This window comes from Tiliqua scincoides, chromosome 2, assembly GCF_035046505.1.
Source record: "Tiliqua scincoides isolate rTilSci1 chromosome 2, rTilSci1.hap2, whole genome shotgun sequence".
In the NCBI taxonomy this organism is placed as follows: Eukaryota; Metazoa; Chordata; class Lepidosauria; order Squamata; family Scincidae; genus Tiliqua; species Tiliqua scincoides.
Window position 1 is genome coordinate 75,592,102 of NC_089822.1, and position 12,900 is coordinate 75,605,001.

At 44.6% G+C, this 12,900-nt stretch overlaps 1 protein-coding gene and 1 pseudogene across 1 annotated transcript in view; one reads left to right on the forward strand and one right to left on the reverse strand.

Annotated features, from left to right (window-relative positions):
- PTPRD (protein tyrosine phosphatase receptor type D) overlaps positions 1 to 12,900 on the reverse strand; it is a 791,067-nt gene that overhangs the window by 656,514 nt on the left and 121,653 nt on the right. The window lies entirely within an intron of this gene.
- LOC136642630 (5S ribosomal RNA) lies at positions 8,126 to 8,245 on the forward strand (annotated as a pseudogene).

Genomic DNA, 12,900 nt, shown 5'->3' on the forward strand with positions numbered 1-12,900 from the left:
GATTTGCAATATAAGGAATACGTGGTATGTATATAAAGAAATAACTTAGAAAAAGTAATGATATACGGAATGCTTTGGGGGGTTGCAATAATGATTATTCTTAATACATATTCCCTTCATTGAAAATAAAAACCAGGCATTTATTTATCTGCTCAGTCACCTTATATTCATTTCACTGTACAGATGATCAAGTGAATATATCACACTGTTCCATTCCTCTTTCTTCTCTTTTACCCTTCCCCTTTAAATTTCTTCCCATGCATGGATATTTTGAATGAAGGCAATTCCTATAATAGACTCTTAAGAACCAAGGTATAACAACACAAGAACAAATTAAAATGTTTTAAACCCAGCTTGCACTTATTCAGTGAACCTTTGGTCCCATAGTCTTTTTGAAAAGTTCTCTTTCAGCCCAATCCTATTCTTGACTTCCAATGGGTGGACTTCCCTCAAATGAGGAGGCTGGTTAGAAGGAGGTTGAAAGGGAAGGTAAAAAGAGCCCAAGCTCTCCAGAGTGCATGGAGGCTGCTTAAAACAACAGTAATAGAGATCCAGCAGAAGTGTATACCGCAAAGGAAAAAGGGCTCCACTAAATCCAGGACGGTGCCCACATGGCTAATGAGTCAAGACAGAGAGGCCATAAAGGGCAAGGAAGCTTCCTTCCATAAATGGAAGTCTTGCCCTAATGAAGAGAATAAAAAGGAACATAAACTGTGGCAAAAGAAATGTAGGTGATATGGAAGGCCAAGTGAGACTATGAGGAACACATGGCCAGCAGCATTAAGGGGAATAATAAAAGCTTCTTCAAGTATGTTAGAAGCAGGAAACCTGCCAGAGAAGCGGTTGGCCCTCTGGATGGTGAGGGAGGGAAAGGGGAGATAAAAGAAGACATAGAGATGGCAGAGAAATTAAATGAGTTCTTTGCATCTATCTTCACGGCAGAAGACCTCGGGCAAATATCGCTGCCCGAATGGCCCCTCCTGACCAAGGAATTAAGTCAGATAGAGGAAAGAGAAGATGTTTCAAACCTCATTGATAAATTAAAGATCAATAAGTCACCAAGCACTGATGGCATCCACCCAAGAGTTATTAAGGAATTAAAGAATGAAGTTGCTGATCTCTTGAGTAAAATATGCAACTTGTCCCTCAAAACAGCCATAGTGCCAGAGGATTGGAGAATAGCAAATGTCATGCCGATCTTTAAAAAGGGAAACTATAGGCCCGTCAGCCTAACATCTATACCGGGTAAGACAGTGGAATGCGTCATCAAAGATAGCCGAATAAGCGTTGCTGAGGGAGAATCAGCATGGCTTCTGTAAGGGTAAGTCTTGCCTCACAAACCTTTTAGAATTCTTTGAAAAGGTCAACAGGCATGTGGATGCGGGAGAATCTGTGGACATTATATTTCAGAAGGCATTCAACACGGTTCCTCACCAAAGGCTACTGAAAAAACTACACAGTCAGGGAATTAGAGGGCAGGTCCTCTCATGGATTGAGACCTGGTTGAAGACCAGGAAGCAGAGAGTGGGTGTCAATGGGCAATTTTCACAATGGAGAGAGGTGAAAAGCGGTGTGCCCCAAGGATCTGTCCTGGGTCCGGTGCTTTTCAACCTCTTCATAAATGACCTGGAGACAGGGTTGAGCAGTGAGGTGGCTAAGTTTGCAGATGACACCAAACTTTTCAGAGTAATGAAGATCAGAAGTGATTGTGAGGAGCTCCAGAAGGATCTCCCCAAACTGGCAGAATGGGCAGCAAAATAGCAGATGCGTTTCAATGTAAGTAAGTGTAAAGTCATGCACGTTGGGGCAAAAAATCAAAACTTCACATAGAGGCTAATGGGTTCTGAGCTGTCTGTGACAGATCAGGAGAGAGATCTTGGGGTGGTGGTGGACAGGTCGATGAAAGTGTCGACCCAATGTGCGGCGGCAGTAAAGAAGGCCAATTCTATGCTTGGGATCATTAGAAAAGGTATTGAGAACACAACAGCTAATATTGTAATTCTGTTGTACAAATTGATAGTAAGGCCACACCTGGAGTATTGTGTCCAGTTCTGGTCACCACATCTCAAAAAGGATATGGTGGAAATGGAAAAGGTGCAAAAGAGAGCAACTAAGATTATTACTGGGCTGGGGCACCTTCCTTATGAGGAAAGGCTACGGCGTTTAGGCCTCTTCAGCCTAGAATAGAGACGCCTGAGGAGGACATGTTTGAGACATACAAAATTATGCATGCATGGGAAGGATAAAATGGATAGAGAGATGCTCTTTACACTCTCACATAACACCAGAACCAGGGGACATCCACTAAAATTGAGTGTTGGGAGGGTTTGGACAGACAAAAGAAAATATTTCTTAGTGTGTGGTCTGTCTGTGGAACTCCTTGCCACGGGATGTGGTGACAGCATCTGGCCTGGATGTCTTTACAAGGGAATTGGACAAGTTTCTGGAGGAAAAATCCATTATGGGTTACAAGCCATGATGTGTATGTGCAACCTCCTGATTTTAGAAATGGGCTATGTCAGAATGCCAGATACAAGGGAGGGCACTGGGATGCGGGTCTCTTGTTATCAGGTGTGCTCCCTGAGGCATTTGGTGGGCCGCTGGGAGATATAGGAAGCTGGACTAGATGGGCCTATGGCCTGATCCAGTGGGGCTGTTCTTATGTTCTTACAACTCTGTAAGCTTCCTGTTCTACAATGGGTCTCCTTGGACCTGCACCAGCAGTTTTGCTAGTGCAAGTCCAAGAGAGCAAGGTGGCAGAGAGGCTGCCCTTGATGAAAGATCAGATTCTGTGTGCACCACCACTGCCAGATTTACCCTCTCCTGAAGCCCCCCATTCTGCCCTCTCCCCAGCCAGTTTTGCCCCTCCCTGCCCCAATCCACCCTCCGCCCTCTCACCTTCCCCACTAGCTTACCTGCTGTGGTGGGTAGCCAGTGAATTGGCCTTCCTGCTGGTGTTCAGGCAGCATGCCACTTTGTATACTGCTGGAAGTGTTTTTATGAATGCCATTGGGCAGTCACACTGGTGGAACTGTAGTTCTGCCAGCAAAAAGAGCTCATAGGATTGGACTGTTTGTTCTGAGTAGGTGTGTATAGGATTGTACTGTTAGAGACTGAACTGCAGATCAGGGCTTCCCCAATTCTAGTGCCATCTCTGCCATGTCATCAAAAACAGCACAATCCTATGCATGTCTACTCTGAAGTAAGTCCCATTGTGTTCAATGAAACTTACTCCCAAGAAATTGTGTATAGGATTGCAGCCTAAGTGGGCTTAGGCAAGTTGCTCCCTCTCAATCTCAGCTACCAAGCTGCAATACAGGGAAGCTAATATTTACAGATCTTGCAGGGTTGTTGTAAGGGATATCATCAAGATAATACAACCCCCCCTCTATATATAATGATTTATATAACACATAAATGTGTTATAGAAATGTTATGACTAAATGGGGCAGATCAAGGAAGAAGTCTGTGCATGAGGAGCAATTATTTTATAAACAGGAAATTAAGCCCAATAAGAGAGACTAGCTGTATTTTGAAAGTAGCTTCCGTGGCAGTACTGTTTTATATTAAAAGCCACAGCTAAAAAGGTTATCTAAATTAAGAATTAGCAATCATTCTGGTTTACAGGCACAGGGCATAATTTTCACAGCTCAGACAGTGTTTTCATTGACTCTGACCCAAGGTCTTTATAAGGAAGGCAACGCAGAGACCTTTCATATGGGTAAGTTGAGATTAATTATCTTTCATTTATAGGCCGAAATAATGCGAGGCCTGCATTTGCTTATCTGCCTCCGTTAAACAGGACGTATCTTATGTCACCACAATTTTAATATAACCCGGTTTGGATTAAAGTCTACAAAAAAATCTTCAATATCTTAGTAGCTGCATTGGTGGTATAGAGTGAAATCAACAAAGACAAAGTATTTAAAAACATGCCTGCCTCAAATAATTCCTTAAAGTGGTAAAACCAGGCCTTTGACTTGCTCCAAACTTTTTCCTCATACTCAGGAGGCAGGGGAGAAAAAACAAAGAGGAGAAAAATCATAGGTGGTTATGCCAGCTCATTTTTGCCAGCTGATTTTTGCCCACTTTTGATGGGTTGTCTTAAGTAGTATTCAGATATTCCTCTATATACTTGTATTGGGCAGGGCAGACAAACTGGGATTGAGCCTGCTGACTCTGCTCCAAATGTATTATTTGCTGAAGAATACATTTGGTAAAAAAGCACAAAATGTACTGGATAGATCCTGCTTATGTGACTTAGAACCATGAAAGAGGCAAGGTCCTTGACTGCACCACTCAAGTTATGCACATATAGTTTGCTTGTAGGAAAGTAGGCTTCCTTGCATCTGGGGGCCAAGTACATGCATGGAGAGGGGCCATTGAATACAAATAGGCACAATACTGTTTTTGGTACAATGTACATATTCAGGCAAATGTCTGAACACCATACTAGTCCATCAGCTTTCTTACAGATGATATCTTTCTGGGTTACTTTCTTATTGACACATGTATACTTTGTACATTCTTTAAATGTAAATACAAGTGAGGGATTGCACTTAAATTGTAAATGTGGGGTGAATGCACTCTTTTACATCATTTATATTTACATATACAGGACCCTTTGTATGAAATTAGCACTAATCTGGAATTGTTTGCATGGATAAGTAATATATAACACTGTCAGCGCAATCCTATCTTGCGCTGAAAACAGGCAGACCAGGAGGCCTGCGCTGTATCCAGCACAAAATAGGGGCCAAAGTGGCTCAGTCAGAGGTAAGGGAAAACTCTTACTCCCAGGTAAGCCACTGCAGCCCCAATGGGTCTCCTCGGACTTGCACCAACTCCAGAGGTGGCATAAGTCCAAGGAGAGTGTTGCTCAGGAATGGGATCCAGCATACCTGCTGGGTCCCAGCCCTACCTCCACTCTTTGCTTACCCACCCCCGGGACCACCCTCCGCCCACCCTCCCCTGCCCCAGAACACCTCCCCTGCTCCAGAACACCTCCCTCCAGCCTCCTCCCCGCCCTTCCCAGAGCCTTATGTTGGCTGAGCTCAGCTGACACAAGGCTCCTCTGTGAAATTGACATGGAAACTGGATTCAGCCTCTGTGAGCCAGCACACATCCCTGTGCTGGCCCAGCCGACTCCCGAGGAAGTGCAAACATGCCTTATGGGACTTGCGCTGGCCCAAGGGCGCCTTAGTATTGCACCCTGTGGGTCTACCTGGGTACGTCCAGGGACACTGGTCTGCCCAATCAGGCAGCTGCTGTGAGAACTGAGGCAAATGCGGTGGGGTTGGAATGTACTGGTATATAGTGCCAGTACTACTGGCATGTACTAGTGCTAGGAAAGAGCCAGGGAAGAGAGGCTAATGGGGAAGTCTGGGTGGAAGTCTGAGCTATCAGGAGAGAAGCAAACAGGCGGGAAGACTGAACTGAATGAGAGGAGAGAATGGGGAAGAGTTGAGGTGGAGAGGCTGAACCAGGCGGTGAAAGATGAATGAGGTGCAGGGGTGCATGCACATGGAGAAGCCCCAGAATGGAGTAATGCAAATTGAGGAACTTCTGGGTGGGAGTAAGTACACAAACAATCCTCTGTGTGATTCAGCAAAGTTGAATGCAATTCCACATAAAAAATCCACAAAATAATATGTGACTCTTTCTGCAAGGCATTACACCAATATCCCAGTTTTTTTTCTTTCTGAAACAAAATTCATAAGTATGCTAATAGCTGCCCTTCTTTCTTGGCACAAAACTTTGAAGTATTTTTATCAGGGCCTTTCTGATTAAATTTGCAACTCATGCCATTGTGCCTTCACATTTTCTCTCTGCCCTTTGTATGCCAATTTCTCCCTCATTGAAATGACCCACAATCGCTAACATAATACTTTAAAAGAGGTTAATTGAATAGGGAAATCATTATTGTAATTCTTTTGAACGTAACCACTATTAAAAGGGGCTTCAAACGAGTTTCAGTTCGCTCACTTAAAAAAAACAACAACAAAAACCTAACATTTTTTAAAGCATGATTCTTTCCCTGTATATGCACTTATGGGAAGAAAATATCAACACCCATGAAATCAAAGCAAATCAATACTGTTAGAGAGTCAAGGAGTTCTCTCCAAGGAAACAACTCTATCCAGGGCCAAACTGCATGTTGCTCATCTCTGACATGCTCAATGTTCCTTTACTCATGAGCAACTGGGAGCAAGGCCTCCTCTCAGGTCCTGGGATCAGGACCTTGGTGTGTGAGGAAGGAGGCTTTAGATCTTTGTTCTGCTGTGGACCTGTTCCAGACTGGAGGTTTCATGGCTGTGATAAGTTGGCAGTGGGGCCGTGCTATGGGCAGGGAGGGGGAGGGCAAGAGAGTTCCAGGGCAAGAAGGGGGAGGGCAGGGACAGATCAGGAAAGGGAGGCCATGGATCCCAGCAGAACCAGCATGTGCCACAATCCTATTCCTTATCCTTTACCTGATCCTTCCCCTTTTTGCTGTTTGGACTTACACCAGCTATATAGCTGGCACAGATCCAAGGAGACAGATAGGCAGCCTGTGGGGTTACATGGAATTAAGTAAAAAAGTGTTTTACTTACCTCCAGTTTCCCTTTAAGTCACCCCATCACCACTGCATGCAACAGTGCATGTTCCATTGGCGTGGCTGCATGCTATATCAAGGCTATAGGATTGGGCTGAATCTCCCAGGGCCCAAATTTTAAGATAAAACAATCATTTTTACTGTATCCATACTTCTAAGATTGTTTTACACAGGGAGAGAATATCAAAATTGCCTGCTTTCTGTTGAGTCAGACCCTGAGTTGATTTAGCTCAGTACCGTCTCAATTGATGGTGCTCCAAGGCTTCAGCCAAGGGTCTTTCATAGTTGTGATAACCGAAGCCAAGAGGGGCCTTCTGGGGACCTGGGACCCCAGCAAAGTATGTGTTCACCACGGAGGTACCGTCCTTTCTTTCCCCCAGGTCAGCAATAGCAAATTGCAAATAGCAAATTGTCAACAACTGTGGCGTATGAGAAGCTATCTATCTTAAGCTTTCAGTAATAGTTATTACATTTCTAATATTACCCACTTTATCCTCACAACAGTCAGGCTGAGATGAAACAACTGTCCCAGTAAGCTTCATGATGACTATTTATGAAGTGAATCTCATTATAATCAATAGGACTTACCCCCAGGTAAGTGTGGATAGGATTGTAGCCTGAGCCCAATCATATGCATGTCTACTCAGAAGTAAGTCCCATTATAGTCAATGAGGCATACTCCCAGGAACGTATGAATAGGATTGTAGCCAGAGTGGGGATTTGAACCTGGGTCTTAACATTCAGTCTGACAATCTAACCATGCTCCCCCTCTCTCACTCTTACTGCCATTCCTTTAACCTGAAGCTGAAGGAGCGCAGGGTAAGAGTGGAGAGCTGCAGTTTCTCCTTGTTCCCTATCAATAAGAAGTGACAGAGCGCAATACTGTCCCCAAACATGCTGAATTATGGAGCACAGATGTAAATGAAATCTGATTAAACATGCACAATTCCAGATTCCAGTCTTTTAAGGGACGACATGGTTCAGTGGTTTTTCCAAATCTGAGGGTATTTTCGAGCCTGCAAGGTCCCAGCTGCTGGGTGACAAAACTAATGACACACAAAAATCCCAAATATAAAGAGGCAAGAAGTGAACAACTGAATTTGCTTGTTGTTGTTGTTGTTGGTATTTATCTGACTCAGAGCTTTTTGCATTCTCATAGGGATTCACATAATTTCAGTCAAAACATTCCAGCATTTGCTTCATTAAGGAGGCATTCAATAAGGAGGCTTATTTTTATTTATGTTTTGTTAAAGGTGATTTGTTGTACTTGACCTACTTGATCTTGGGGAACTGTGCAATGGAGTCACCACTGGGAACATGAGCCAGGCACTCCCCATTACAAGTCACAGCATAGCCATGCTGGCAAATTACTCACTATTTCTAAAACTCCAGCCCCACCTGCAACATAAGAATAATATTGGCTTACCTTGGCTTATCTATGTGGTTCTAAATATGTATTGCTTTATTCTTTAAATGATGGCTCTGAGAATAATATCATAGTATCACGTAAAATGACTAAAACAGTCTTTGGATTCCTCAGCAACTGTTACCCTGCATATGCCCGATCTCGTCTGATCTTGGAAGCTAAGCAGGGTCAGACCTGGTTAGTACTTGGATGGGAGACCGCCTGCGAATACCGGGTGCTGTAGGCTTATACCATAGTTTTTCGAGACTGAAGGTTGCCAACCATTCCTCAGCAGGCCTGAAAGGGGCTTGCCTGGGACACTCAGCTGGCCTCGGTGTTACTTTTGTCTCAGGGATACTGAGTGCAACAACAAGATTTATTTAAAAGCCATGTCTATATCACCTTTCCAGGGAAACACACGTGAGGAGACTAACAATGCTAATGAAAGATTAAAAATCAGATACAGAATTGGCATAACTTGGCTAGCCACATAAAAGACACAACAGAAAAAGTGCACATACCTAGGAGGGAATTCCCACAATATTGTTAGCACTGTGGCCATCAGACCCATGGCCATCAGTCGGATTTGGCCATGCAAAGTGGAGCTTCTGAGAAAAAGCTTAGTGTGCAGTCAGATTCAAATGAGAGAAGTGGGCTTTCCAGTGAGCCAGGACCTGCGCGTTTAGGACAATGGTTCCCAACCTTCTTTTGGGACACTTCCCCCTTAACCCAACTGGGAACCCGTAGTATCATTAGTCTGGGTTTGGCTTCAGCTGCCGCCACAGCCAAATGCATGTAAAAAACCCTTTTTTTACTTACATGTGTTTGGAGGCAGCAGTGAAACCCGGAAGTGCTATTCTAATGGCACTACAGGTCCCTGGTTAGGTCACTACGCTCCTTAAGGGGCAGCATCCCAAAAGAAAGTTGGGAATGCGTATCCTGGGGGGTCATGACCCCTAGATTGGAAACACTGGTTCAGGGGCCTGCTCTTTTCCTGAAGCAGAACTCATCACCTGAACTGGGATATCACACAGAAAGTGTCCCCTGTCCCAATGGTCACCACTGGTATGGATCAGAGACAGGAAAACTCAGTACCTGATGTATAAATTGATGATTTTATGATTTTATATATGTGTAAAGGGATGTTGGTTTTAATTTTGTGTATTTTGTTGTGTTGTTTTGTGACTAGCTGGTCGGATGACCGTTAATAAAGTATCTATCTATCTATCTATATCTATATCTATATCTATATCTATATCTATATCTATCAGTACCTGATGTCTCTAACTCACAAAGTAAGTTCTGCTTTACAATATGGTAAAAAGGTGGGAAGCCCTTCAAGGGTTCAAAAGTAACCAACACTGGTTTGCAGTATGTCCTTTCAACAGATCAGGAGCAATGCGAGTGTATGCAGTAGAAGCACCTCTGATCCCATTGCTTCAATAGATACTTCTCTCCTGCTATTGGTGGCAGTGAAATTCTAGTTGTGACCACTGCAGAACCAGCAGGAAGACAAACAGAAAGGCGGCATAGCTCCTGCTGTCTGCTAAGCTCTTAAATAATAGGCAGTTTCTTGAAGAAGTGTCTGACAATTCTATCTCTCCAAAGCCCACTTAAATTAGAGAGGAATGGTGCAAAAGAGGATCAGTAAGGTTTGTGGTTCTGTATTGACCATCAGATTCTGAAGTTGTGCTGTGTAGGGCCTCTGAGAGGAATTTTATCAGGAGGTACAAAGTTTCTTTTGGGCCCCTTTCCAAAGAGAGAGGGGGTGAATCAGAGTGGGGGGAGGGTGGCAATAGGGGTGGGCAGAATGGGGGCAAAACAGGCAGGAGGAAAATGGCAACAGTCAGAATAGTCTTCGGAGCCCTGGTCTACCAGGCTTCCCAATGCAGAGCTCAGGTCTACCTGCCTGCCCAGCATTGGCAGCTAGATACAGTAATACAGAAAACCAAACTCACTCCTAAGTCCCTCTAAAATATTTCAAATATAGAAACTCATTGCAAGAGATCAGCATCATTGTATTTAGGCTTACACTAGAATAGAAAAAAATGTCCTGTGTACACCAAAACTGACTTCTGCAGTAGCTGCAGTTCCAAAGCTGTGTCACTAAGTTCCTATACACTCCATGGCTAGCAGATCCCAAGCCAAAGAACTACTGTAGCAGGTCAGTTTCCTCCCAGATGTGACACTGTTAAAAGAATGTATGCATTCCTGGGCCTGGTGTGTATGACTTGTGGCAGCAGTTGCCACCATGTGCCCATGGTAGTGCCCCCAGCATCTCATATGGACAGTGTGTCTGGGTGAGATTGGAAAATGTAAGATCCTAGGAAATTTCTGGGCCCCTTCCTTTGGCTCCTGGGCCCCCCTTCTGACCCTGGGCCCGGGTACAAATTACCCCCCTCTCCTAGGCCCTGGTGCTGTGCAATATATATTTGTGTACAAGGAACTGAAAAACCAGGCAATAGAGACTTTGACTCTTTCAGACCGGTCTCTACACAGTGCCAGGAATGTTGAGCCATCAGGGTGCAAGGGTTTCAGGTGTGGCTGCTTTCAGGTTCACCCTAACCTAAACCACAGTTCACTTATTGAACCCTCATATGCTATCTATACAATGTATGGAAACACTGTGAAAGTATAGGAAACTTATAAGAACAGAGTTTGTTAGGTGCTCTCCACTCTTTCATTCTCACTTAAAACATAATCTTTTTGTACAACAGTGATAAAGCACACAGCCTCTCTGTAATGGAAGATCAGAAGATCATCAGGTGGATGATGTGGTGTTGACAGCGATTCCATGTTTTGACAGCTGGCTGACAGCTCTGGGAAGGGCAGGGATGACTCCACAGCTGTAATCAATCAAGGCCAATGGAGACCTGGTTGGACACCTGAGCTTCATTTGACCTTGATGGGACTTTGAATGGACATGGACTGAAGAGATGGCTCAGCTGAGCCTAATTTGGACTTAACAAGGTAGCTCACAGCTGAGCTGCATTTTGGATTATGAGACATCCAAGGATAAAAGGCAGCTTCAGAAGGAGCAAAGTGCTGGCCAGGAGCGGGACCCTGACCCAGACCTACAGGAGAAGGGGACTGCCAGGACCATGCTGGAGGAGATGCTCTGCTGGAGAGAACAGTGCTGGAGAGGAGGGACTCTGCTTCAGAAGACTGGACTGTGCTTTGGAGACTGGATTGGATTGGACTTGGACTGGAGGCTTTGGACCTTTAACCACCGAGTTAAGTGGAGTTTTGGGGAGGGAAAGCCTCTGGACAAGAGGACTTGCAGGGAGTGTCTGTGCTCATAGCAATAAATTTGGTTAGTTGCTATAGATAAGAAGTTCTGTGTTCATTCCTTTACACACCACAGCTGTTGTTCTAGAGATAAAGAGGGTGTTAATTAGCCAAAAAGCGGGCATTAGAAGGGAGTTGGGATATTTGGACGGGACAAATTGGCGCAGTCGGCAGGATTTGAAAATTGGGACAAGACACTCTCATAATGGAGATAGGGCCAATAGCCAGAGTTGGCCAAAGCAAGGCACAGAAAAATCTTACTTGAATACGATCTAATTCTGAACCAAAGGCACCCATGCCTCCAATAAGGAGAAAAGCCTTTGTAATTGGGAGCTCTGGCTTTAGTGCCATCAGTCAAACTAAAGATGACTCCCTCTAGCATTGAGCGCCACCCTATCCTAGTTCCAACCAGAATGCAGGTTTGAAGGCCCTTTGTTTTTAATGCACAACTATTGAACAGCTATTGGTAGTTCAGCTCATCTTTCATTCCTGCTACTTAGGTCTCTACGGGAGATAAATTGTTACAATTTCATAGACTGAGGGGGGAAAAAAATAATTCAGGCCTCAATTAATTTCATTCACACATGGAAGCTTAACAGATTATACCGTGATTAAAAGGATGTTGAAATTCAATAAATCAATGTTGATGTTTTTTCCAGTAGGGAATACTATAGATGCATAGAATCTCAAATATTGCACCATGTCCTAATTTAAGACAGTTGCTAGAGGAATATTCTCACGACTGATATTGCTTAGTTCATTGGAAGTGAGCAGAGGGAATACTATTCCACAATTAACAGCCCTTTCCTATCTAATCCAACACCACTGCTTATGCAGCCGCACCACCAGCATGCACACTGCAAGGGGAGGGAGGGTGGTCCCAGAGATCTCCTCTGGGTAAGGGAACATTTGTTCCCTTGCCCAGGGATAGGCCTCTGCTACCTGAATAGGTGTAGTTGGACTTGTTCCAGCAATTCAGCTCGTGCAAGTTCGAGTGGATCCAGGAAGGTGGATCAAGGCTGGGGATAGGTTATTGACAGCACCACTGCCAGCAATACCACTCTCTCCCCAGGCTTGATCTGCCCCTTCCCGGCCCTGGTCTTCACCACGATCCTCTCTCTCCTCATTCTTGGCTTGCTTCCCATGCTAACTTACCAGTACCAAGACTCCTTAGTATGTTCCTAGCGTGGGCCTCTTCAGGTGGCGGCCTGGTTGCATTGTTTTCTTCGACAGCCATAAAGCACTCTGCATCTCCAGAATGCAAGTTCCAGCAGTGCAGCATGCTCACAGGATTAGGGCCGTAAGTGTCATTGTTGGGGCGGGAGTTCATGTGCGGTGCTGGCTGAATGTGAAAAACCCAAGTTCAACTCCGGTATAACCCGCAATGGATGGCTTTGGCAAAATTCCTTGTCCCTTAGCATAGCCTACCACACAGGGTTGTTGTGATGTTACAATGCTGTTCTGTTCCTTGCTGGAAGAACAGGAGGCAAACCGTCTTCACACCCTAGGTGTGACCTCTGAGTTTGCTGTCTCCAGGTCCATTACCATGAGAGGTGCCTTTAAGAGGCCAGCCACAACAGAAGTTGTAGGTCCAGAACCTGAGCAGAGAGGGGG